We start from the raw sequence: 25569 nt of genomic DNA, 5'->3' as shown, positions 1-25569 counted from the left end.
TCTTTCTTTCTTTCTTTCTTTCTTTCTTTCTTTCCTTTTCTTTTGAAAGTTTACGACTCCCCTTTAGTTCAAATTCAAATATAGAATACGTTATACTATTGGTCTTATGGTTTTAATTTCTCCTCCATTCGTTATCTTTTCATGTCATGAAAGGCTTCCATATCGTTTGGCCAAAAGTGTCTCCCACTTTTGGACACCTCCTTTGTTGTTGCTGAACCACTCAATGAAGCTTGTGGCCTGTTCTCAAGAAATATTGAGCATGGAAAGCTCCCGCTAACTTCAATAAAAGTTTTCAGTACTCAGCAATCCAGGAAAATGGGCCTGGAGCCTCTCCTGTCAGGCATCTAAAATTAATAGCTCCTTTGGAAAGACATTTTCTTAGATGTTTCCAGATCTAAGACCATTGTTATATTTGCTGATTTAGCCCAGGTCCCATTGTGTTACAGCATGAGTTGACCATGAAACACTATCACTGGAATTCAGATGATCAGGGTTTGCTAGGCCTTCCAACTTTCAACAATAAAGAAAGGATAAGGAAGTAGATATTTTAGAGAGGAAGATTGGCCATATTAGGGCATTTCTTCTCAATGAAGTTTGTGATTTGCCAATGAAAGGCTCATTGCTTAATGGGAAAGGTTTCTTCCTCAGTAGTTCAGGACTTGAATGCTGCAGCTTTAAATTAGTATTGATCCTCGAGTATCTCAAAGGAGGGGGATGAGTTGGGATATGTCTCTTGGTGATGTGGACAGAATGGTGCTTGCAGAAAATAGAAGAAATGAGGAAACAGAGACTGAGATGGATTTACAGCATTTGTTCTAGTTTCAAGGATATAAACTCTTGTGCTTCAGGGTATGATCCCGTAATGGAGGTTAGATCTGATGGATGGGAGATAACGACTAACTTCCTCTGTGGGCAAGTGACTCTATACCTCTGTTCTCCTGGCTTACTTGCAACTCCCTGTAAGGCCTCTGGTAAAGACTGTTGATGGAGAGAGGCCTGATCATCGATAGCAATGTCTATGTTCTACCATTCCAAGGAGGAGTCCTTAGGTACGGTCTGATATTGAAGAGTAGAGCTGTATTGCCCTTAAATAAAACCTGTGGCCAGACAGATAAATCTCCCGTCACCAGCTAAATATTATGGCATGTTCTTGGAGAGCCAGGCTGGCCTAGATAATTTTTTCTTTTCCTTTTGTGTCATCCAATCAAAAAAATTGATTATAGGAAAATATTCATCTTCTGGGAGCTGAAGGGCAGAAAAATGTTGACGACGTATGTCGTGGAAAATGTCATTTTTAATTTGCAGTTCCTGCAATATCATGCCATGAGAGACCCTGGGGACATTAGATAAGAATGGTAATATGGAGTGTAGTGAGCAACAGCAACCTCAAAACCATTAGATTCTTATACGAAAGTAATGCTCTCTTCATTAATGCATATCACACATGAGATTCCTGACAGCCGCAGATTCCTTTGGTGTAGTCTAATTTGTTCTCTTGGCTGAACAAACTCAGTCAGGTGTGTTTGCAACATCCTTGTGAAATCCACTATCGGTCTAGTCATTTCACCAAGGAGTGGAGATTGCTGCTGACCAGTTGATGAACACATCAAGGCAAAGAATGAGAAGAAGATCAATTTAATTGCCTTTTAATGGTGCATTGAAATCCAAAATCACAATCTGAAGCTGAACTATTTTTGCCCTATTGAATTTACACCTTCCTTAGGGTGTCATAACTGACTGCTGTCTAGATGAATTCTAAGTGCTCCATGTCACTGGAGGTCCCAGCAAAGCAAAGGAGAACAATGTCCTGGAAGATGGAGAATTATTCTGAAGGAGGGCCGCTGATTCCATACTTCAGTTTCAGCAGAGTTTCTGTTTGAGAGTTTATTATTCAAAGTGCTCTCAGATTGCCATGCCAGTGATACATTGGTTTGAACGTTCTTCCTTAGCCCGTGGAGTAGTGCTAGCGATGGAAACGGGGATTGGTTTGGTCAAATGCCTCCAGATAAAGCACCCATATCCAATGGCCATATAAATAAAGTTTTCCCAGTGTTTGTCTTTATCAGTAGTCTCTGCTGAAAAACCCAAAGCCTGTGGAAAGGCAGCTCTATAGAACAGCGAGGTTATTTGTGGAGTTAAAGTTGAGAAGAGCTTTCTAGTGAACAGCCAAACCTTCAAAGCGCTCTAGAAGCAAAGGCAGCTTGTCTCGAAAGGTCGAGGCTAGATTGAACCATGCATTAACCAAGCAATCGGCTGGCCAATTCTCTTTTCTTTTCCTTCTTGAAACCTGGGTCATTCTCCTGCAAAGGCTCACACAGATGCTTACCATGAACCATGTGACTGGTCTTCTTGAAACCAAAGGGAAAATGTACATCAGTCTTTAAGTGACCATGTGTATAAATCTTTTCAGGAAAAGACCCTTTGCTCAACCCGGTAATGAAAGGAGGAACTCTGGCCCTGTGCAGAGGGCTTGCATAATCCTATGGACCTCTTCAAGGGCCGGATTCACTCCATGGCTTTCAAAGTTGCACCTTGAGATGTGCCCGGTGCTCCCTCGTCCACAGAGATGAATTTTTAAACAAGTAGGAGAAACAAGGAGAACCACAAGACTGATATTTATGATGCGGCATAGTTTTTAATGCGAATGGAATTTGCAGTACACAGTTACAGGAAGAAATAATACAGAGCAGAACTTTTTTAAGTTCCTTGTTTTACCCCAGTTGGTGGGAAATAAAATACAGCATAATAGAGACAAAGGACTAGGCAGCGTCTCCAGTACATATCTGACGTAGCATGATTCCAAGTGAGATGCTGATGATACATATTGGTGGAAAGGATAGAACATGTAGGGCCTATTCTCCTTTATTTCATGGATATTCCTGTTGGGATTAACAAGGCCCACAGTATCCACCGCGATACCTACGGCCATATCCCCCATAACGGCATAATCCCCCAAAACCACCTAATCTCCCGTAACCGTAACCTCCCCCGTACCCACACAGATCCCCATAACCTCCCCCGTAACCACCCAATGCCCCATAACCACCTAATCCCGCTGAACCATACAATCCTCCATAAAGGCCTCCAGAGCTGTACAGTCCCCCCAGACCGAATGAGCCCCCATAGCCGGCTCCGACAACAGGTGCTCCTACGGCTCCCACTTCACTCTGCTGAGGGAAATTGCTGAGAATTGGTCCTGGAATGGTTACGACAACTGGGGATGGTCTAATGACCACTTCAGAGTCAGGGCACTGCCTAACACACGGCTCATTGTAGCTGCCAGAAACTGGACTGGGCCGGGCCACCCCACACTCTGGATAGTACAGGCTGGAGCAAGACATCTTTCTGGGATGGAAGTGAACCTGAAACACACAACAAGGAACAGATTAAAGAGAAGGCAGAAGTGTCAGTGGACAAAAGGCTTCAAAGCTTGGTTACTACGGTAGTGAGGTCTACAAGGGCCTGAGAGAGAGGCGGAGGAGTGGATTCGGTCCCTATGTTCATGGTTATTATTTGTTCCTATTTCCGCTTTCTACGCCTCTTCTCCTCTCCCACTAAACTTCCCTCCCAACCAGCCTCTTTGAAGCCCTCTCAATGATTGTGTCTGAAAGGCACCAACTGGAATCAGTGTAACTATTTCTATTACGGACAGCTGGGATTTTGTGTCTATTTTAGACATTTCTCAAAGAGAACATAACTGGGATAATGGTAATCAAATTCTTTTCCTTTTGGATATTGGCTGTGGCTCTTTGGTTTTCCAAACGTTGTAAATCACCAATGTTTGCTGAGAAATGAACAGAAACTTTTCTTTCCTCCAAATAAATCATGAATGAATAACAGCCTCTTCAGAATAACGTAGAAGACCATGGAATTGGCCCTGTATGGACTACAGTGGGAAAGTTTCTTCCTAATCTCCCTAAATGAAAAATGGCGTTTCTGAAACGCTTAAAAGATTTAAATGCCCTAATTCAATTTCCAATTCAATGAAACTATGTTTCCCAGTTGCATGTGTTGCTTCTAAAATCTCCCCTTTAGCTTAACATCATGAATCCACCAGCCCTTGCAACTGAAGAAGTGCACGAGATTATAATGGAAAAACACCCTCATCCCTGATAAAAATCCCTGAGAGTATGTGCAAGATTCAGTCTTAAATGTAAATGGATGCTACTAGGATACCTCTATGGTAAGAAAGAGATGGAGTTGAATGGACTTACCGTGTTCACCGAGGAAATGAAGTGCAGAGAAGTGTTTAGAAGAGCCTTGAGTCGTGAGCGCTTTTATACAGTTTGTAGGACTGCCTGAAGGATCTGAGATGCCTTTTGTGGAGGAGGTCCTAATTAGTTACCAAACAAACTTGACTGCCTTGCTAAATCCTCCTTTTGATGGAGCTGCTTTCCTCAGGGTTTGGGATTATTGGGCTAATTTCAGCCTCAAAGGGCGTGACATTGTTGCACTCTTCAGCTTTCTTTCATCTAAAAATTGTACGCGCCAACTGCTTTCCTCATGGTATTCCACTGACTTTCTTAGTGCTGCAATGAGAATGCATGTCAAGGTGATTCAGAGCTGCATCAGTAGCACAACTGGCTGCCCTGAACAGATATCCCCTTTGGTCCTTTCAATTCATGCTGGTCGTGGTTAGGGCATTGGGCACTGCATTTTGTACCCTCACCACCTCCATCCCCAGTGGGTCAGATCCAGTTCCCATTGTAATCAGTGGGAATCATTCCATTGCCTTCAGCGTGTTTCTTGTCAGGAGCTTAAGTCTGAAATTCCTCATTTGGCAGGGGGATACTACAATGTCTCTGGACAACTTGAGTCCCACTTGAAACTTTCACACTAGGTCTTAGTAGGGACTCTTGTGGAGCGTGGGCCTTTGGGATGGCTCTTTGCCAAGGGGACAATTTCACTTTATGGGGATTCAAGATTAACCAAAAATCAGACCTCCACTTGTGGCACCAATTCTAAACAATTATCAAAAATAAAACAAACACACACAAAAAACAAGCACTGGAATGAGCCTCTCTAAGAGTTACTCTCAGGTTCGGGACACATTTGGAAGCCATGAACGGGAAGTATCCAGTGGGGTTCAGGAGATTGAAGTTAGTGTTTGGCATGAGTAGTCCCAACTATTGGGGGCTTTTTCTGACTCTGCCAGTCGCTCCCTGTCTGACCTTGACCTTGACCTTGACCTTAATGTGCCGCCGTTCACCTCTGCGTAAAACAGGTATAATTGTCATTTGCAAGCACTTCACAAACACTCATGAAGTTTTATACGGCCAAAGAGATGTACTGTATTGCTAAAATAGTAATAGCTTTTTACTGCAATGAGATGTTCCAATATTAAAGATTAGATTCACTTTAAAAATGCATGTCAAGCTCTCAGATGTAATTCCAGTACTCGGTTCGTGATTCTGAGCTCCCTCCCCCTCAAAAGGAGGCTCTTTGATTTTTTTGAATGTAGCTTTGTTTTCCCTTGTACACGTATCTTAAAGTTAAAGGGGTTGAATCTGAGCTAGTGTAGACCAGCACAACTCCATCAGCTTCAATTGAAGGAAGGCCCTTTACCCAGCCTAGGTTAGAGAAAACCTGGTGTGGAGTGTATCATTCTGTGCATACTCGGCACCTCCACCCACAACAGTTTGTGTCACCTCAGACTTAGCCATTTCACCAAGAAGAATAAGGCAAGGTGAGTGATCTGAAAAGTCCTAAATTGCAGGTGCTTTCATATGCTTTAGAAAGGACGTGAGATGCCCTTTGCTTCTGATGAGGACCTTACTAGCTACGAAACCAATCTTGTTGCATGCATAACAACTTCAATGAATGTAAGTGTTTTCCTCATTGTTTTTGATTATTAGTGTAAAGCTACAATTAATGAAATTTTAATACCCAAATTATGAGGCTGTATATCATGGCCTGAGTAGGGAAGGACATGAGAGACCTCGCGTGAATGTTTTGACGTGACTCAAGCACTCAGGACTGGGCGTTTAACACAAAGAGAACACCCTCAATATTACAATACTAAAGCACTTTGCCCTTATAAAATAGTAATGAGTGTTTTTGCAATGCCTTGAAGTTCACAGTTCTGAGGAAGGCTCACATGTAGCATAACTGTTGTTATGCCTGTTTTATATGCAGAGACACAGAAGCACTTTGAGGTGAAGATTACACACTGAATCCAATTGAAGAATTACACACAAACTGCACATGAATTCCAGGATATGCTATCAAATAAAGCTTAACTGTAACCTCAGCACATTGACTGGTGCATGGAAAAGTTCCATTGTCCCGGTTGATGGAAGAGATGGGAAAATACCTTGAGGAAAACATAGGCTTTGAAAGTTTCCTTTCATTGGTCACCGCGCCTCTTCTCTACTCTACTCATTGCTGTGTGTTGCAATGCACTTCCGTTGCAAAAAGATGTCTTGCTCTAGAAACCCTTGATGGGTGCTACGTACCATGTAGGGTGACAGGCCCTCAGTCAGTTGCTACGCGCTGCAATGAGCCATGGATTAGGCCGTGCCAAGGCTGCAGAGTGGTGTTCTTCCCACCATTGGCTGCCGTGACTAACCTGGGACAGATTGTCAGCTCTTTTCCTCAGGAGTGAGGAGTTTTAGGATGAAAGAGAGGTCCATAGTGTATTGTGTATGTCCTGCCATATGGAAGTGAGAACAAACTGATCATCAAAAACACAGAGGAAAAACTTACATCAGTTGAAGGGGATACAGAAAGTTTGTTTCATAACTAATTAGACGTACAGGAGCAAAGGGCCTCTCTAGTCCTCTAGGCTGTCTACAAAACTGTGTAAAAGCACTCATGACTCAGAGGTCTTCAAACCGCTTTTTTAACTTAAGTTTCAGAGTAGCAGTCATGTTAGTCTGTATCCACAAAAAGAAAAGGAGGACTTGTGGCACCTTTGAGACTAAATAAATAAATTTGTTAGTCTCCAAGGTGCCACAAGTCCTCCTTTTCTTTTTAACTTATTCTCGTCCATGAATTGGATAAGTCCTTCTCGACTCACTCTCTCTGTAATCTTTGAGATGACGTGTTCGCGTGTTAGTGATAGTTTTAATTTAGGAGTGAATCTTGCACATACACTCTGTGATTCCTAGCAGTGTGAAGGGGTTGGTTTGGTTCTTTTTCAATATCTTTTAGTCCATTATAAAGTAGCAGGAATTTGTTTCTTCAGGCTTAGAAGCTAAGGCTTGAATTTTCAGAGCAAGACATGCCTTTGTAACACTCGTTCTCATTGCTTTTAGTTGAAACTTGGGCATACCAATCCCATAGGTAGCTCTGAAAATACCTACCCCCAATTTTTTTATATAGGGCTTAGGAATAAATGCCCTAAGTTTACCCCATAAACGACAAATTAATTGTTCTTGTTCCTTGTGAAGCAGCTGGTAAGTGACACTCATTGCAACGGGATACTGGATTGGATGGGCCACTCATCTGTTCCAGCATGTCAATTGCTACATTCTAATGTGCAGAGGTGATTATAGGTGAAGCTTCTCATCTCGTCTAACTTAGTGTAGCTCCAGTGAAGTCAATGGAAAGCGCAGATGTGCACTAGCTGAGGAAGTGGTGTTCAGTGTTTTGTTTTTATTTTTAAAAAGCCAAACACGTTCCTTTATCCATCAGGAAGTACTGGTGACACACTAAGGTTTACAAACCAAAGTACCACATTCCGACACTGGACTGAACTTGTTTGTATGTAGAGGTTATATGCTAACAAAGAAACTAGCATTATTTATGCTATACCAACCATTTTCTGTGTTATGATTTTTTAAGGGACTGAAAATCCAAAGCATCAGAGACAGAAATTTTATATATTATTACGACTTAGATACAGGATTTTTTCGGACAAAGACAGTAACAAGGATTCGGTAGAGCTGGTTAGGTTGGTGACTACGGGTAAGCAGAGCAAGAAGACTAAAAGCAGAATATGGGACCAGAGTTGAAGACACGAACAGAGGGGCTAGGTCTGTCTTTGTTACACTCTTTCTCTCTCTCGCTCTCTCTTTAGGTCTCTACATGACCTCAATTGTGGTTTGCCTTAGTTGAGACTGACCAAGGGGAAACAAATAATTAAAAATGCTGGCAAACGGGACTTCTTTGTCAAACTCTACAGCTGCAATAAAGACAATTATTTGAGAAATACATGACTTTGGAGCTGGTGATAGGATATGGCCCTTCATGAAGCCATGGATATATAGCCTTTCTTTCTTTCTTTCTTTCTTTCTTTCTTTCTTTCTTTCTTTCTTTCTTTCTTTCTTTCTTTCTTTCTTTCTTTCCTTTTCTTTTGAAAGTTTACGACTCCCCTTTAGTTCAAATTCAAATATAGAATACGTTATACTATTGGTCTTATGGTTTTAATTTCTCCTCCATTCGTTATCTTTTCATGTCATGAAAGGCTTCCATATCGTTTGGCCAAAAGTGTCTCCCACTTTTGGACACCTCCTTTGTTGTTGCTGAACCACTCAATGAAGCTTGTGGCCTGTTCTCAAGAAATATTGAGCATGGAAAGCTCCCGCTAACTTCAATAAAAGTTTTCAGTACTCAGCAATCCAGGAAAATGGGCCTGGAGCCTCTCCTGTCAGGCATCTAAAATTAATAGCTCCTTTGGAAAGACATTTTCTTAGATGTTTCCAGATCTAAGACCATTGTTATATTTGCTGATTTAGCCCAGGTCCCATTGTGTTACAGCATGAGTTGACCATGAAACACTATCACTGGAATTCAGATGATCAGGGTTTGCTAGGCCTTCCAACTTTCAACAATAAAGAAAGGATAAGGAAGTAGATATTTTAGAGAGGAAGATTGGCCATATTAGGGCATTTCTTCTCAATGAAGTTTGTGATTTGCCAATGAAAGGCTCATTGCTTAATGGGAAAGGTTTCTTCCTCAGTAGTTCAGGACTTGAATGCTGCAGCTTTAAATTAGTATTGATCCTCGAGTATCTCAAAGGAGGGGGATGAGTTGGGATATGTCTCTTGGTGATGTGGACAGAATGGTGCTTGCAGAAAATAGAAGAAATGAGGAAACAGAGACTGAGATGGATTTACAGCATTTGTTCTAGTTTCAAGGATATAAACTCTTGTGCTTCAGGGTATGATCCCGTAATGGAGGTTAGATCTGATGGATGGGAGATAACGACTAACTTCCTCTGTGGGCAAGTGACTCTATACCTCTGTTCTCCTGGCTTACTTGCAACTCCCTGTAAGGCCTCTGGTAAAGACTGTTGATGGAGAGAGGCCTGATCATCGATAGCAATGTCTATGTTCTACCATTCCAAGGAGGAGTCCTTAGGTACGGTCTGATATTGAAGAGTAGAGCTGTATTGCCCTTAAATAAAACCTGTGGCCAGACAGATAAATCTCCCGTCACCAGCTAAATATTATGGCATGTTCTTGGAGAGCCAGGCTGGCCTAGATAATTTTTTCTTTTCCTTTTGTGTCATCCAATCAAAAAAATTGATTATAGGAAAATATTCATCTTCTGGGAGCTGAAGGGCAGAAAAATGTTGACGACGTATGTCGTGGAAAATGTCATTTTTAATTTGCAGTTCCTGCAATATCATGCCATGAGAGACCCTGGGGACATTAGATAAGAATGGTAATATGGAGTGTAGTGAGCAACAGCAACCTCAAAACCATTAGATTCTTATACGAAAGTAATGCTCTCTTCATTAATGCATATCACACATGAGATTCCTGACAGCCGCAGATTCCTTTGGTGTAGTCTAATTTGTTCTCTTGGCTGAACAAACTCAGTCAGGTGTGTTTGCAACATCCTTGTGAAATCCACTATCGGTCTAGTCATTTCACCAAGGAGTGGAGATTGCTGCTGACCAGTTGATGAACACATCAAGGCAAAGAATGAGAAGAAGATCAATTTAATTGCCTTTTAATGGTGCATTGAAATCCAAAATCACAATCTGAAGCTGAACTATTTTTGCCCTATTGAATTTACACCTTCCTTAGGGTGTCATAACTGACTGCTGTCTAGATGAATTCTAAGTGCTCCATGTCACTGGAGGTCCCAGCAAAGCAAAGGAGAACAATGTCCTGGAAGATGGAGAATTATTCTGAAGGAGGGCCGCTGATTCCATACTTCAGTTTCAGCAGAGTTTCTGTTTGAGAGTTTATTATTCAAAGTGCTCTCAGATTGCCATGCCAGTGATACATTGGTTTGAACGTTCTTCCTTAGCCCGTGGAGTAGTGCTAGCGATGGAAACGGGGATTGGTTTGGTCAAATGCCTCCAGATAAAGCACCCATATCCAATGGCCATATAAATAAAGTTTTCCCAGTGTTTGTCTTTATCAGTAGTCTCTGCTGAAAAACCCAAAGCCTGTGGAAAGGCAGCTCTATAGAACAGCGAGGTTATTTGTGGAGTTAAAGTTGAGAAGAGCTTTCTAGTGAACAGCCAAACCTTCAAAGCGCTCTAGAAGCAAAGGCAGCTTGTCTCGAAAGGTCGAGGCTAGATTGAACCATGCATTAACCAAGCAATCGGCTGGCCAATTCTCTTTTCTTTTCCTTCTTGAAACCTGGGTCATTCTCCTGCAAAGGCTCACACAGATGCTTACCATGAACCATGTGACTGGTCTTCTTGAAACCAAAGGGAAAATGTACATCAGTCTTTAAGTGACCATGTGTATAAATCTTTTCAGGAAAAGACCCTTTGCTCAACCCGGTAATGAAAGGAGGAACTCTGGCCCTGTGCAGAGGGCTTGCATAATCCTATGGACCTCTTCAAGGGCCGGATTCACTCCATGGCTTTCAAAGTTGCACCTTGAGATGTGCCCGGTGCTCCCTCGTCCACAGAGATGAATTTTTAAACAAGTAGGAGAAACAAGGAGAACCACAAGACTGATATTTATGATGCGGCATAGTTTTTAATGCGAATGGAATTTGCAGTACACAGTTACAGGAAGAAATAATACAGAGCAGAACTTTTTTAAGTTCCTTGTTTTACCCCAGTTGGTGGGAAATAAAATACAGCATAATAGAGACAAAGGACTAGGCAGCATCTCCAGTACATATCTGACGTAGCATGATTCCAAGTGAGATGCTGATGATACATATTGGTGGAAAGGATAGAACATGTAGGGCCTATTCTCCTTTATTTCATGGATATTCCTGTTGGGATTAACAAGGCCCACAGTATCCACCGCGATACCTACGGCCATATCCCCCATAACGGCATAATCCCCCAAAACCACCTAATCTCCCGTAACCGTAACCTCCCCCGTACCCACACAGATCCCCATAACCTCCCCCGTAACCACCCAATGCCCCATAACCACCTAATCCCGCTGAACCATACAATCCTCCATAAAGGCCTCCAGAGCTGTACAGTCCCCCCAGACCGAATGAGCCCCCATAGCCGGCTCCGACAACAGGTGCTCCTACGGCTCCCACTTCACTCTGCTGAGGGAAATTGCTGAGAATTGGTCCTGGAATGGTTACGACAACTGGGGATGGTCTAATGACCACTTCAGAGTCAGGGCACTGCCTAACACACGGCTCATTGTAGCTGCCAGAAACTGGACTGGGCCGGGCCACCCCACACTCTGGATAGTACAGGCTGGAGCAAGACATCTTTCTGGGATGGAAGTGAACCTGAAACACACAACAAGGAACAGATTAAAGAGAAGGCAGAAGTGTCAGTGGACAAAAGGCTTCAAAGCTTGGTTACTACGGTAGTGAGGTCTACAAGGGCCTGAGAGAGAGGCGGAGGAGTGGATTCGGTCCCTATGTTCATGGTTATTATTTGTTCCTATTTCCGCTTTCTACGCCTCTTCTCCTCTCCCACTAAACTTCCCTCCCAACCAGCCTCTTTGAAGCCCTCTCAATGATTGTGTCTGAAAGGCACCAACTGGAATCAGTGTAACTATTTCTATTACGGACAGCTGGGATTTTGTGTCTATTTTAGACATTTCTCAAAGAGAACATAACTGGGATAATGGTAATCAAATTCTTTTCCTTTTGGATATTGGCTGTGGCTCTTTGGTTTTCCAAACGTTGTAAATCACCAATGTTTGCTGAGAAATGAACAGAAACTTTTCTTTCCTCCAAATAAATCATGAATGAATAACAGCCTCTTCAGAATAACGTAGAAGACCACGGAATTGGCCCTGTATGGACTACAGTGGGAAAGTTTCTTCCTAATCTCCCTAAATGAAAAATGGCGTTTCTGAAACGCTTAAAAGATTTAAATGCCCTAATTCAATTTCCAATTCAATGAAACTATGTTTCCCAGTTGCATGTGTTGCTTCTAAAATCTCCCCTTTAGCTTAACATCATGAATCCACCAGCCCTTGCAACTGAAGAAGTGCACGAGATTATAATGGAAAAACACCCTCATCCCTGATAAAAATCCCTGAGAGTATGTGCAAGATTCAGTCTTAAATGTAAATGGATGCTACTAGGATACCTCTATGGTAAGAAAGAGATGGAGTTGAACTGGACTTACCGTGTTCACCGAGGAAATGAAGTGCAGAGAAGTGTTTAGAAGAGCCTTGAGTCGTGAGCACTTTTATACAGTTTGTAGGACTGCCTGAAGGATCTGAGATGCCTTTTGTGGAGGAGGTCCTAATTAGTTACCAAACAAACTTGACTGCCTTGCTAAATCCTCCTTTTGATGGAGCTGCTTTCCTCAGGGTTTGGGATTATTGGGCTAATTTCAGCCTCAAAGGGCGTGACATTGTTGCACTCTTCAGCTTTCTTTCATCTAAAAATTGTACGCGCCAACTGCTTTCCTCATGGTATTCCACTGACTTTCTTAGTGCTGCAATGAGAATGCATGTCAAGGTGATTCAGAGCTGCATCAGTAGCACAACTGGCTGCCCTGAACAGATATCCCCTTTGGTCCTTTCAATTCATGCTGGTCGTGGTTAGGGCATTGGGCACTGCATTTTGTACCCTCACCACCTCCATCCCCAGTGGGTCAGATCCAGTTCCCATTGTAATCAGTGGGAATCATTCCATTGCCTTCAGCGTGTTTCTTGTCAGGAGCTTAAGTCTGAAATTCCTCATTTGGCAGGGGGATACTACAATGTCTCTGGACAACTTGAGTCCCACTTGAAACTTTCACACTAGGTCTTAGTAGGGACTCTTGTGGAGCGTGGGCCTTTGGGATGGCTCTTTGCCAAGGGGACAATTTCACTTTATGGGGATTCAAGATTAACCAAAAATCAGACCTCCACTTGTGGCACCAATTCTAAACAATTATCAAAAATAAAACAAACACACACAAAAAACAAGCACTGGAATGAGCCTCTCTAAGAGTTACTCTCAGGTTCGGGACACATTTGGAAGCCATGAACGGGAAGTATCCAGTGGGGTTCAGGAGATTGAAGTTAGTGTTTGGCATGAGTAGTCCCAACTATTGGGGGCTTTTTCTGACTCTGCCAGTCGCTCCCTGTCTGACCTTGACCTTGACCTTGACCTTAATGTGCCGCCGTTCACCTCTGCGTAAAACAGGTATAATTGTCATTTGCAAGCACTTCACAAACACTCATGAAGTTTTATACGGCCAAAGAGATGTACTGTATTGCTAAAATAGTAATAGCTTTTTACTGCAATGAGATGTTCCAATATTAAAGATTAGATTCACTTTAAAAATGCATGTCAAGCTCTCAGATGTAATTCCAGTACTCGGTTCGTGATTCTGAGCTCCCTCCCCCTCAAAAGGAGGCTCTTTGATTTTTTTGAATGTAGCTTTGTTTTCCCTTGTACACGTATCTTAAAGTTAAAGGGGTTGAATCTGAGCTAGTGTAGACCAGCACAACTCCATCAGCTTCAATTGAAGGAAGGCCCTTTACCCAGCCTAGGTTAGAGAAAACCTGGTGTGGAGTGTATCATTCTGTGCATACTCGGCACCTCCACCCACAACAGTTTGTGTCACCTCAGACTTAGCCATTTCACCAAGAAGAATAAGGCAAGGTGAGTGATCTGAAAAGTCCTAAATTGCAGGTGCTTTCATATGCTTTAGAAAGGACGTGAGATGCCCTTTGCTTCTGATGAGGACCTTACTAGCTACGAAACCAATCTTGTTGCATGCATAACAACTTCAATGAATGTAAGTGTTTTCCTCATTGTTTTTGATTATTAGTGTAAAGCTACAATTAATGAAATTTTAATACCCAAATTATGAGGCTGTATATCATGGCCTGAGTAGGGAAGGACATGAGAGACCTCGCGTGAATGTTTTGACGTGACTCAAGCACTCAGGACTGGGCGTTTAACACAAAGAGAACACCCTCAATATTACAATACTAAAGCACTTTGCCCTTATAAAATAGTAATGAGTGTTTTTGCAATGCCTTGAAGTTCACAGTTCTGAGGAAGGCTCACATGTAGCATAACTGTTGTTATGCCTGTTTTATATGCAGAGACACAGAAGCACTTTGAGGTGAAGATTACACACTGAATCCAATTGAAGAATTACACACAAACTGCACATGAATTCCAGGATATGCTATCAAATAAAGCTTAACTGTAACCTCAGCACATTGACTGGTGCATGGAAAAGTTCCATTGTCCCGGTTGATGGAAGAGATGGGAAAATACCTTGAGGAAAACATAGGCTTTGAAAGTTTCCTTTCATTGGTCACCGCGCCTCTTCTCTACTCTACTCATTGCTGTGTGTTGCAATGCACTTCCGTTGCAAAAAGATGTCTTGCTCTAGAAACCCTTGATGGGTGCTACGTACCATGTAGGGTGACAGGCCCTCAGTCAGTTGCTACGCGCTGCAATGAGCCATGGATTAGGCCGTGCCAAGGCTGCAGAGTGGTGTTCTTCCCACCATTGGCTGCCGTGACTAACCTGGGACAGATTGTCAGCTCTTTTCCTCAGGAGTGAGGAGTTTTAGGATGAAAGAGAGGTCCATAGTGTATTGTGTATGTCCTGCCATATGGAAGTGAGAACAAACTGATCATCAAAAACACAGAGGAAAAACTTACATCAGTTGAAGGGGATACAGAAAGTTTGTTTCATAACTAATTAGACGTACAGGAGCAAAGGGCCTCTCTAGTCCTCTAGGCTGTCTACAAAACTGTGTAAAAGCACTCATGACTCAGAGGTCTTCAAACCGCTTTTTTAACTTAAGTTTCAGAGTAGCAGTCATGTTAGTCTGTATCCACAAAAAGAAAAGGAGGACTTGTGGCACCTTTGAGACTAAATAAATAAATTTGTTAGTCTCCAAGGTGCCACAAGTCCTCCTTTTCTTTTTAACTTATTCTCGTCCATGAATTGGATAAGTCCTTCTCGACTCACTCTCTCTGTAATCTTTGAGATGACGTGTTCGCGTGTTAGTGATAGTTTTAATTTAGGAGTGAATCTTGCACATACACTCTGTGATTCCTAGCAGTGTGAAGGGGTTGGTTTGGTTCTTTTTCAATATCTTTTAGTCCATTATAAAGTAGCAGGAATTTGTTTCTTCAGGCTTAGAAGCTAAGGCTTGAATTTTCAGAGCAAGACATGCCTTTGTAACACTCGTTCTCATTGCTTTTAGTTGAAACTTGGGCATACCAATCCCATAGGTAGCTCTGAAAATACCTACCCCCAATTTTTTTATATAGGGCTTAGGAATAAATGCCCTAAGTTTACCCCATAAACGACAAATTAATTGTTCTTGTTCCTTGTGAAGCAGCTGGTAAGTGACACTCATTGCAACGGGATACTGGATTGGATGGGCCACTCATCTGTTCCAGCATGTCAATTGCTACATTCTAATGTGCAGAGGTGATTATAGGTGAAGCTTCTCATCTCGTCTAACTTAGTGTAGCTCCAGTGAAGTCAATGGAAAGCGCAGATGTGCACTAGCTGAGGAAGTGGTGTTCAGTGTTTTGTTTTTATTTTTAAAAAGCCAAACACGTTCCTTTATCCATCAGGAAGTACTGGTGACACACTAAGGTTTACAAACCAAAGTACCACATTCCGACACTGGACTGAACTTGTTTGTATGTAGAGGTTATATGCTAACAAAGAAACTAGCATTATTTATGCTATCCCAACCATTTTCTGTGTTATGATTTTTTAAGGGACTGAAAATCCAAAGCATCAGAGACAGAAATTTTATATATTATTACGACTTAGATACAGGATTTTTTCGGACAAAGACAGTAACAAGGATTCGGTAGAGCTGGTTAGGTTGGTGACTACGGGTAAGCAGAGCAAGAAGACTAAAAGCAGAATATGGGACCAGAGTTGAAGACACGAACAGAGGGGCTAGGTCTGTCTTTGTTACACTCTTTCTCTCTCTCGCTCTCTCTTTAGGTCTCTACATGACCTCAATTGTGGTTTGCCTTAGTTGAGACTGACCAAGGGGAAACAAATAATTAAAAATGCTGGCAAACGGGACTTCTTTGTCAAACTCTACAGCTGCAATAAAGACAATTATTTGAGAAATACATGACTTTGGAGCTGGTGATAGGATATGGCCCTTCATGAAGCCATGGATATATAGCCTTTCTTTCTTTCTTTCTTTCTTTCTTTCTTTCTTTCTTTCTTTCTTTCTTTCTTTCTTTCTTTCCTTTTCTTTTGAAAGTTTACGACTCCCCTTTAGTTCAAATTCAAATATAGAATACGTTATACTATTGGTCTTATGGTTTTAATTTCTCCTCCATTCGTTATCTTTTCATGTCATGAAAGGCTTCCATATCGTTTGGCCAAAAGTGTCTCCCACTTTTGGACACCTCCTTTGTTGTTGCTGAACCACTCAATGAAGCTTGTGGCCTGTTCTCAAGAAATATTGAGCATGGAAAGCTCCCGCTAACTTCAATAAAAGTTTTCAGTACTCAGCAATCCAGGAAAATGGGCCTGGAGCCTCTCCTGTCAGGCATCTAAAATTAATAGCTCCTTTGGAAAGACATTTTCTTAGATGTTTCCAGATCTAAGACCATTGTTATATTTGCTGATTTAGCCCAGGTCCCATTGTGTTACAGCATGAGTTGACCATGAAACACTATCACTGGAATTCAGATGATCAGGGTTTGCTAGGCCTTCCAACTTTCAACAATAAAGAAAGGATAAGGAAGTAGATATTTTAGAGAGGAAGATTGGCCATATTAGGGCATTTCTTCTCAATGAAGTTTGTGATTTGCCAATGAAAGGCTCATTGCTTAATGGGAAAGGTTTCTTCCTCAGTAGTTCAGGACTTGAATGCTGCAGCTTTAAATTAGTATTGATCCTCGAGTATCTCAAAGGAGAGGGATGAGTTGGGATATGTCTCTTGGTGATGTGGACAGAATGGTGCTTGCAGAAAATAGAAGAAATGAGGAAACAGAGACTGAGATGGATTTACAGCATTTGTTCTAGTTTCAAGGATATAAACTCTTGTGCTTCAGGGTATGATCCCGTAATGGAGGTTAGATCTGATGGATGGGAGATAACGACTAACTTCCTCTGTGGGCAAGTGACTCTATACCTCTGTTCTCCTGGCTTACTTGCAACTCCCTGTAAGGCCTCTGGTAAAGACTGTTGATGGAGAGAGGCCTGATCATCGATAGCAATGTCTATGTTCTACCATTCCAAGGAGGAGTCCTTAGGTACGGTCTGATATTGAAGAGTAGAGCTGTATTGCCCTTAAATAAAACCTGTGGCCAGACAGATAAATCTCCCGTCACCAGCTAAATATTATGGCATGTTCTTGGAGAGCCAGGCTGGCCTAGATAATTTTTTCTTTTCCTTTTGTGTCATCCAATCAAAAAAATTGATTATAGGAAAATATTCATCTTCTGGGAGCTGAAGGGCAGAAAAATGTTGACGACGTATGTCGTGGAAAATGTCATTTTTAATTTGCAGTTCCTGCAATATCATGCCATGAGAGACCCTGGGGACATTAGATAAGAATGGTAATATGGAGTGTAGTGAGCAACAGCAACCTCAAAACCATTAGATTCTTATACGAAAGTAATGCTCTCTTCATTAATGCATATCACACATGAGATTCCTGACAGCCGCAGATTCCTTTGGTGTAGTCTAATTTGTTCTCTTGGCTGAACAAACTCAGTCAGGTGTGTTTGCAACATCCTTGTGAAATCCACTATCGGTCTAGTCATTTCACCAAGGAGTGGAGATTGCTGCTGACCAGTTGATGAACACATCAAGGCAAAGAATGAGAAGAAGATCAATTTAATTGCCTTTTAATGGTGCATTGAAATCCAAAATCACAATCTGAAGCTGAACTATTTTTGCCCTATTGAATTTACACCTTCCTTAGGGTGTCATAACTGACTGCTGTCTAGATGAATTCTAAGCGCTCCATGTCACTGGAGGTCCCAGCAAAGCAAAGGAGAACAATGTCCTGGAAGATGGAGAATTATTCTGAAGGAGGGCCGCTGATTCCATACTTCAGTTTCAGCAGAGTTTCTGTTTGAGAGTTTATTATTCAAAGTGCTCTCAGATTGCCATGCCAGTGATACATTGGTTTGAACGTTCTTCCTTAGCCCGTGGAGTAGTGCTAGCGATGGAAACGGGGATTGGTTTGGTCAAATGCCTCCAGATAAAGCACCCATATCCAATGGCCATATAAATAAAGTTTTCCCAGTGTTTGTCTTTATCAGTAGTCTCTGCTGAAAAACCCAAAGCCTGTGGAAAGGCAGCTCTATAGAACAGCGAGGTTATTTGTGGAGTTAAAGTTGAGAAGAGCTTTCTAGTGAACAGCCAAACCTTCAAAGCGCTCTAGAAGCAAAGGCAGCTTGTCTCGAAAGGTCGAGGCTAGATTGAACCATGCATTAACCAAGCAATCGGCTGGCCAATTCTCTTTTCTTTTCCTTCTTGAAACCTGGGTCATTCTCCTGCAAAGGCTCACACAGATGCTTACCATGAACCATGTGACTGGTCTTCTTGAAACCAAAGGGAAAATGTACATCAGTCTTTAAGTGACCATGTGTATAAATCTTTTCAGGAAAAGACCCTTTGCTCAACCCGGTAATGAAAGGAGGAACTCTGGCCCTGTGCAGAGGGCTTGCATAATCCTATGGACCTCTTCAAGGGCCGGATTCACTCCATGGCTTTCAAAGTTGCACCTTGAGATGTGCCCGGTGCTCCCTCGTCCACAGAGATGAATTTTTAAACAAGTAGGAGAAACAAGGAGAACCACAAGACTGATATTTATGATGCGGCATAGTTTTTAATGCGAATGGAATTTGCAGTACACAGTTACAGGAAGAAATAATACAGAGCAGAACTTTTTTAAGTTCCTTGTTTTACCCCAGTTGGTGGGAAATAAAATACAGCATAATAGAGACAAAGGACTAGGCAGCGTCTCCAGTACATATCTGACGTAGCATGATTCCAAGTGAGATGCTGATGATACATATTGGTGGAAAGGATAGAACATGTAGGGCCTATTCTCCTTTATTTCATGGATATTCCTGTTGGGATTAACAAGGCCCACAGTATCCACCGCGATACCTACGGCCATATCCCCCATAACGGCATAATCCCCCAAAACCACCTAATCTCCCGTAACCGTAACCTCCCCCGTACCCACACAGATCCCCATAACCTCCCCCGTAACCACCCAATGCCCCATAACCACCTAATCCCGCTGAACCATACAATCCTCCATAAAGGCCTCCAGAGCTGTACAGTCCCCCCAGACCGAATGAGCCCCCATAGCCGGCTCCGACAACAGGTGCTCCTACGGCTCCCACTTCACTCTGCTGAGGGAAATTGCTGAGAATTGGTCCTGGAATGGTTACGACAACTGGGGATGGTCTAATGACCACTTCAGAGTCAGGGCACTGCCTAACACACGGCTCATTGTAGCTGCCAGAAACTGGACTGGGCCGGGCCACCCCACACTCTGGATAGTACAGGCTGGAGCAAGACATCTTTCTGGGATGGAAGTGAACCTGAAACACACAACAAGGAACAGATTAAAGAGAAGGCAGAAGTGTCAGTGGACAAAAGGCTTCAAAGCTTGGTTACTACGGTAGTGAGGTCTACAAGGGCCTGAGAGAGAGGCGGAGGAGTGGATTCGGTCCCTATGTTCATGGTTATTATTTGTTCCTATTTCCGCTTTCTACGCCTCTTCTCCTCTCCCACTAAACTTCCCTCCCAACCAGCCTCTTTGAAGCCCTCTCAATGATTGTGTCTGAAAGGCACCAACTGGAATCAGTGTAACTATTTCTATTACGGACAGCTGGGATTTTGTGTCTATTTTAGACATTTCTCAAAGAGAACATAACTGGGATAATGGTAATCAAATTCTTTTCCTTTTGGATATTGGCTGTGGCTCTTTGGTTTTCCAAACGTTGTAAATCACCAATGTTTGCTGAGAAATGAACAGAAACTTTTCTTTCCTCCAAATAAATCATGAATGAATAACAGCCTCTTCAGAATAACGTAGAAGACCACGGAATTGGCCCTGTATGGACTACAGTGGGAAAGTTTCTTCCTAATCTCCCTAAATGAAAAATGGCGTTTCTGAAACGCTTAAAAGATTTAAATGCCCTAATTCAATTTCCAATTCAATGAAACTATGTTTCCCAGTTGCATGTGTTGCTTCTAAAATCTCCCCTTTAGCTTAACATCATGAATCCACCAGCCCTTGCAACTGAAGAAGTGCACGAGATTATAATGGAAAAACACCCTCATCCCTGATAAAAATCCCTGAGAGTATGTGCAAGATTCAGTCTTAAATGTAAATGGATGCTACTAGGATACCTCTATGGTAAGAAAGAGATGGAGTTGAACTGGACTTACCGTGTTCACCGAGGAAATGAAGTGCAGAGAAGTGTTTAGAAGAGCCTTGAGTCGTGAGCACTTTTATACAGTTTGTAGGACTGCCTGAAGGATCTGAGATGCCTTTTGTGGAGGAGGTCCTAATTAGTTACCAAACAAACTTGACTGCCTTGCTAAATCCTCCTTTTGATGGAGCTGCTTTCCTCAGGGTTTGGGATTATTGGGCTAATTTCAGCCTCAAAGGGCGTGACATTGTTGCACTCTTCAGCTTTCTTTCATCTAAAAATTGTACGCGCCAACTGCTTTCCTCATGGTATTCCACTGACTTTCTTAGTGCTGCAATGAGAATGCATGTCAAGGTGATTCAGAGCTGCATCAGTAGCACAACTGGCTGCCCTGAACAGATATCCCCTTTGGTCCTTTCAATTCATGCTGGTCGTGGTTAGGGCATTGGGCACTGCATTTTGTACCCTCACCACCTCCATCCCCAGTGGGTCAGATCCAGTTCCCATTGTAATCAGTGGGAATCATTCCATTGCCTTCAGCGTGTTTCTTGTCAGGAGCTTAAGTCTGAAATTCCTCATTTGGCAGGGGGATACTACAATGTCTCTGGACAACTTGAGTCCCACTTGAAACTTTCACACTAGGTCTTAGTAGGGACTCTTGTGGAGCGTGGGCCTTTGGGATGGCTCTTTGCCAAGGGGACAATTTCACTTTATGGGGATTCAAGATTAACCAAAAATCAGACCTCCACTTGTGGCACCAATTCTAAACAATTATCAAAAATAAAACAAACACACACAAAAAACAAGCACTGGAATGAGCCTCTCTAAGAGTTACTCTCAGGTTCGGGACACATTTGGAAGCCATGAACGGGAAGTATCCAGTGGGGTTCAGGAGATTGAAGTTAGTGTTTGGCATGAGTAGTCCCAACTATTGGGGGCTTTTTCTGACTCTGCCAGTCGCTCCCTGTCTGACCTTGACCTTGACCTTGACCTTAATGTGCCGCCGTTCACCTCTGCGTAAAACAGGTATAATTGTCATTTGCAAGCACTTCACAAACACTCATGAAGTTTTATACGGCCAAAGAGATGTACTGTATTGCTAAAATAGTAATAGCTTTTTACTGCAATGAGATGTTCCAATATTAAAGATTAGATTCACTTTAAAAATGCATGTCAAGCTCTCAGATGTAATTCCAGTACTCGGTTCGTGATTCTGAGCTCCCTCCCCCTCAAAAGGAGGCTCTTTGATTTTTTTGAATGTAGCTTTGTTTTCCCTTGTACACGTATCTTAAAGTTAAAGGGGTTGAATCTGAGCTAGTGTAGACCAGCACAACTCCATCAGCTTCAATTGAAGGAAGGCCCTTTACCCAGCCTAGGTTAGAGAAAACCTGGTGTGGAGTGTATCATTCTGTGCATACTCGGCACCTCCACCCACAACAGTTTGTGTCACCTCAGACTTAGCCATTTCACCAAGAAGAATAAGGCAAGGTGAGTGATCTGAAAAGTCCTAAATTGCAGGTGCTTTCATATGCTTTAGAAAGGACGTGAGATGCCCTTTGCTTCTGATGAGGACCTTACTAGCTACGAAACCAATCTTGTTGCATGCATAACAACTTCAATGAATGTAAGTGTTTTCCTCATTGTTTTTGATTATTAGTGTAAAGCTACAATTAATGAAATTTTAATACCCAAATTATGAGGCTGTATATCATGGCCTGAGTAGGGAAGGACATGAGAGACCTCGCGTGAATGTTTTGACGTGACTCAAGCACTCAGGACTGGGCGTTTAACACAAAGAGAACACCCTCAATATTACAATACTAAAGCACTTTGCCCTTATAAAATAGTAATGAGTGTTTTTGCAATGCCTTGAAGTTCACAGTTCTGAGGAAGGCTCACATGTAGCATAACTGTTGTTATGCCTGTTTTATATGCAGAGACACAGAAGCACTTTGAGGTGAAGATTACACACTGAATCCAATTGAAGAATTACACACAAACTGCACATGAATTCCAGGATATGCTATCAAATAAAGCTTAACTGTAACCTCAGCACATTGACTGGTGCATGGAAAAGTTCCATTGTCCCGGTTGATGGAAGAGATGGGAAAATACCTTGAGGAAAACATAGGCTTTGAAAGTTTCCTTTCATTGGTCACCGCGCCTCTTCTCTACTCTACTCATTGCTGTGTGTTGCAATGCACTTCCGTTGCAAAAAGATGTCTTGCTCTAGAAACCCTTGATGGGTGCTACGTACCATGTAGGGTGACAGGCCCTCAGTCAGTTGCTACGCGCTGCAATGAGCCATGGATTAGGCCGTGCCAAGGCTGCAGAGTGGTGTTCTTCCCACCATTGGCTGCCGTGACTAACCTGGGACAGATTGTCAGCTCTTTTCCTCAGGAGTGAGGAGTTTTAGGATGAAAGAGAGGTCCATAGTGTATTGTGTATGTCCTGCCATATGGAAGTGAGAACAAACTGATCATCAAAAACACAGAGGAAAAACTTACATCAGTTGAAGGGGATACAGAAAGTTTGTTTCATAACTAATTAGACGTACAGGAGCAAAGGGCCTCTCTAGTCCTCTAGGCTGTCTACAAAACTGTGTAAAAGCACTCATGACTCAGAGGTCTTCAAACCGCTTTTTTAACTTAAGTTTCAGAGTAGCAGTCATGTTAGTCTGTATCCACAAAAAGAAAAGGAGGACTTGTGGCACCTTTGAGACTAAATAAATAAATTTGTTAGTCTCCAAGGTGCCACAAGTCCTCCTTTTCTTTTTAACTTATTCTCGTCCATGAATTGGATAAGTCCTTCTCGACTCACTCTCTCTGTAATCTTTGAGATGACGTGTTCGCGTGTTAGTGATAGTTTTAATTTAGGAGTGAATCTTGCACATACACTCTGTGATTCCTAGCAGTGTGAAGGGGTTGGTTTGGTTCTTTTTCAATATCTTTTAGTCCATTATAAAGTAGCAGGAATTTGTTTCTTCAGGCTTAGAAGCTAAGGCTTGAATTTTCAGAGCAAGACATGCCTTTGTAACACTCGTTCTCATTGCTTTTAGTTGAAACTTGGGCATACCAATCCCATAGGTAGCTCTGAAAATACCTACCCCCAATTTTTTTATATAGGGCTTAGGAATAAATGCCCTAAGTTTACCCCATAAACGACAAATTAATTGTTCTTGTTCCTTGTGAAGCAGCTGGTAAGTGACACTCATTGCAACGGGATACTGGATTGGATGGGCCACTCATCTGTTCCAGCATGTCAATTGCTACATTCTAATGTGCAGAGGTGATTATAGGTGAAGCTTCTCATCTCGTCTAACTTAGTGTAGCTCCAGTGAAGTCAATGGAAAGCGCAGATGTGCACTAGCTGAGGAAGTGGTGTTCAGTGTTTTGTTTTTATTTTTAAAAAGCCAAACACGTTCCTTTATCCATCAGGAAGTACTGGTGACACACTAAGGTTTACAAACCAAAGTACCACATTCCGACACTGGACTGAACTTGTTTGTATGTAGAGGTTATATGCTAACAAAGAAACTAGCATTATTTATGCTATCCCAACCATTTTCTGTGTTATGATTTTTTAAGGGACTGAAAATCCAAAGCATCAGAGACAGAAATTTTATATATTATTACGACTTAGATACAGGATTTTTTCGGACAAAGACAGTAACAAGGATTCGGTAGAGCTGGTTAGGTTGGTGACTACGGGTAAGCAGAGCAAGAAGACTAAAAGCAGAATATGGGACCAGAGTTGAAGACACGAACAGAGGGGCTAGGTCTGTCTTTGTTACACTCTTTCTCTCTCTCGCTCTCTCTTTAGGTCTCTACATGACCTCAATTGTGGTTTGCCTTAGTTGAGACTGACCAAGGGGAAACAAATAATTAAAAATGCTGGCAAACGGGACTTCTTTGTCAAACTCTACAGCTGCAATAAAGACAATTATTTGAGAAATACATGACTTTGGAGCTGGTGATAGGATATGGCCCTTCATGAAGCCATGGATATATAGCCTTTCTTTCTTTCTTTCTTTCTTTCTTTCTTTCTTTCTTTCTTTCTTTCTTTCTTTCTTTCTTTCTTTCTTTCTTTCTTTCCTTTTCTTTTGAAAGTTTACGACTCCCCTTTAGTTCAAATTCAAATATAGAATACGTTATACTATTGGTCTTATGGTTTTAATTTCTCCTCCATTCGTTATCTTTTCATGTCATGAAAGGCTTCCATATCGTTTGGCCAAAAGTGTCTCCCACTTTTGGACACCTCCTTTGTTGTTGCTGAACCACTCAATGAAGCTTGTGGCCTGTTCTCAAGAAATATTGAGCATGGAAAGCTCCCGCTAACTTCAATAAAAGTTTTCAGTACTCAGCAATCCAGGAAAATGGGCCTGGAGCCTCTCCTGTCAGGCATCTAAAATTAATAGCTCCTTTGGAAAGACATTTTCTTAGATGTTTCCAGATCTAAGACCATTGTTATATTTGCTGATTTAGCCCAGGTCCCATTGTGTTACAGCATGAGTTGACCATGAAACACTATCACTGGAATTCAGATGATCAGGGTTTGCTAGGCCTTCCAACTTTCAACAATAAAGAAAGGATAAGGAAGTAGATATTTTAGAGAGGAAGATTGGCCATATTAGGGCATTTCTTCTCAATGAAGTTTGTGATTTGCCAATGAAAGGCTCATTGCTTAATGGGAAAGGTTTCTTCCTCAGTAGTTCAGGACTTGAATGCTGCAGCTTTAAATTAGTATTGATCCTCGAGTATCTCAAAGGAGAGGGATGAGTTGGGATATGTCTCTTGGTGATGTGGACAGAATGGTGCTTGCAGAAAATAGAAGAAATGAGGAAACAGAGACTGAGATGGATTTACAGCATTTG

This window comes from Caretta caretta, chromosome 24 (assembly GCF_965140235.1).
Source record: "Caretta caretta isolate rCarCar2 chromosome 24, rCarCar1.hap1, whole genome shotgun sequence".
NCBI classification, from domain to species: Eukaryota; Metazoa; Chordata; order Testudines; family Cheloniidae; genus Caretta; species Caretta caretta.
This window is presented reverse-complemented; position numbering follows the sequence as displayed.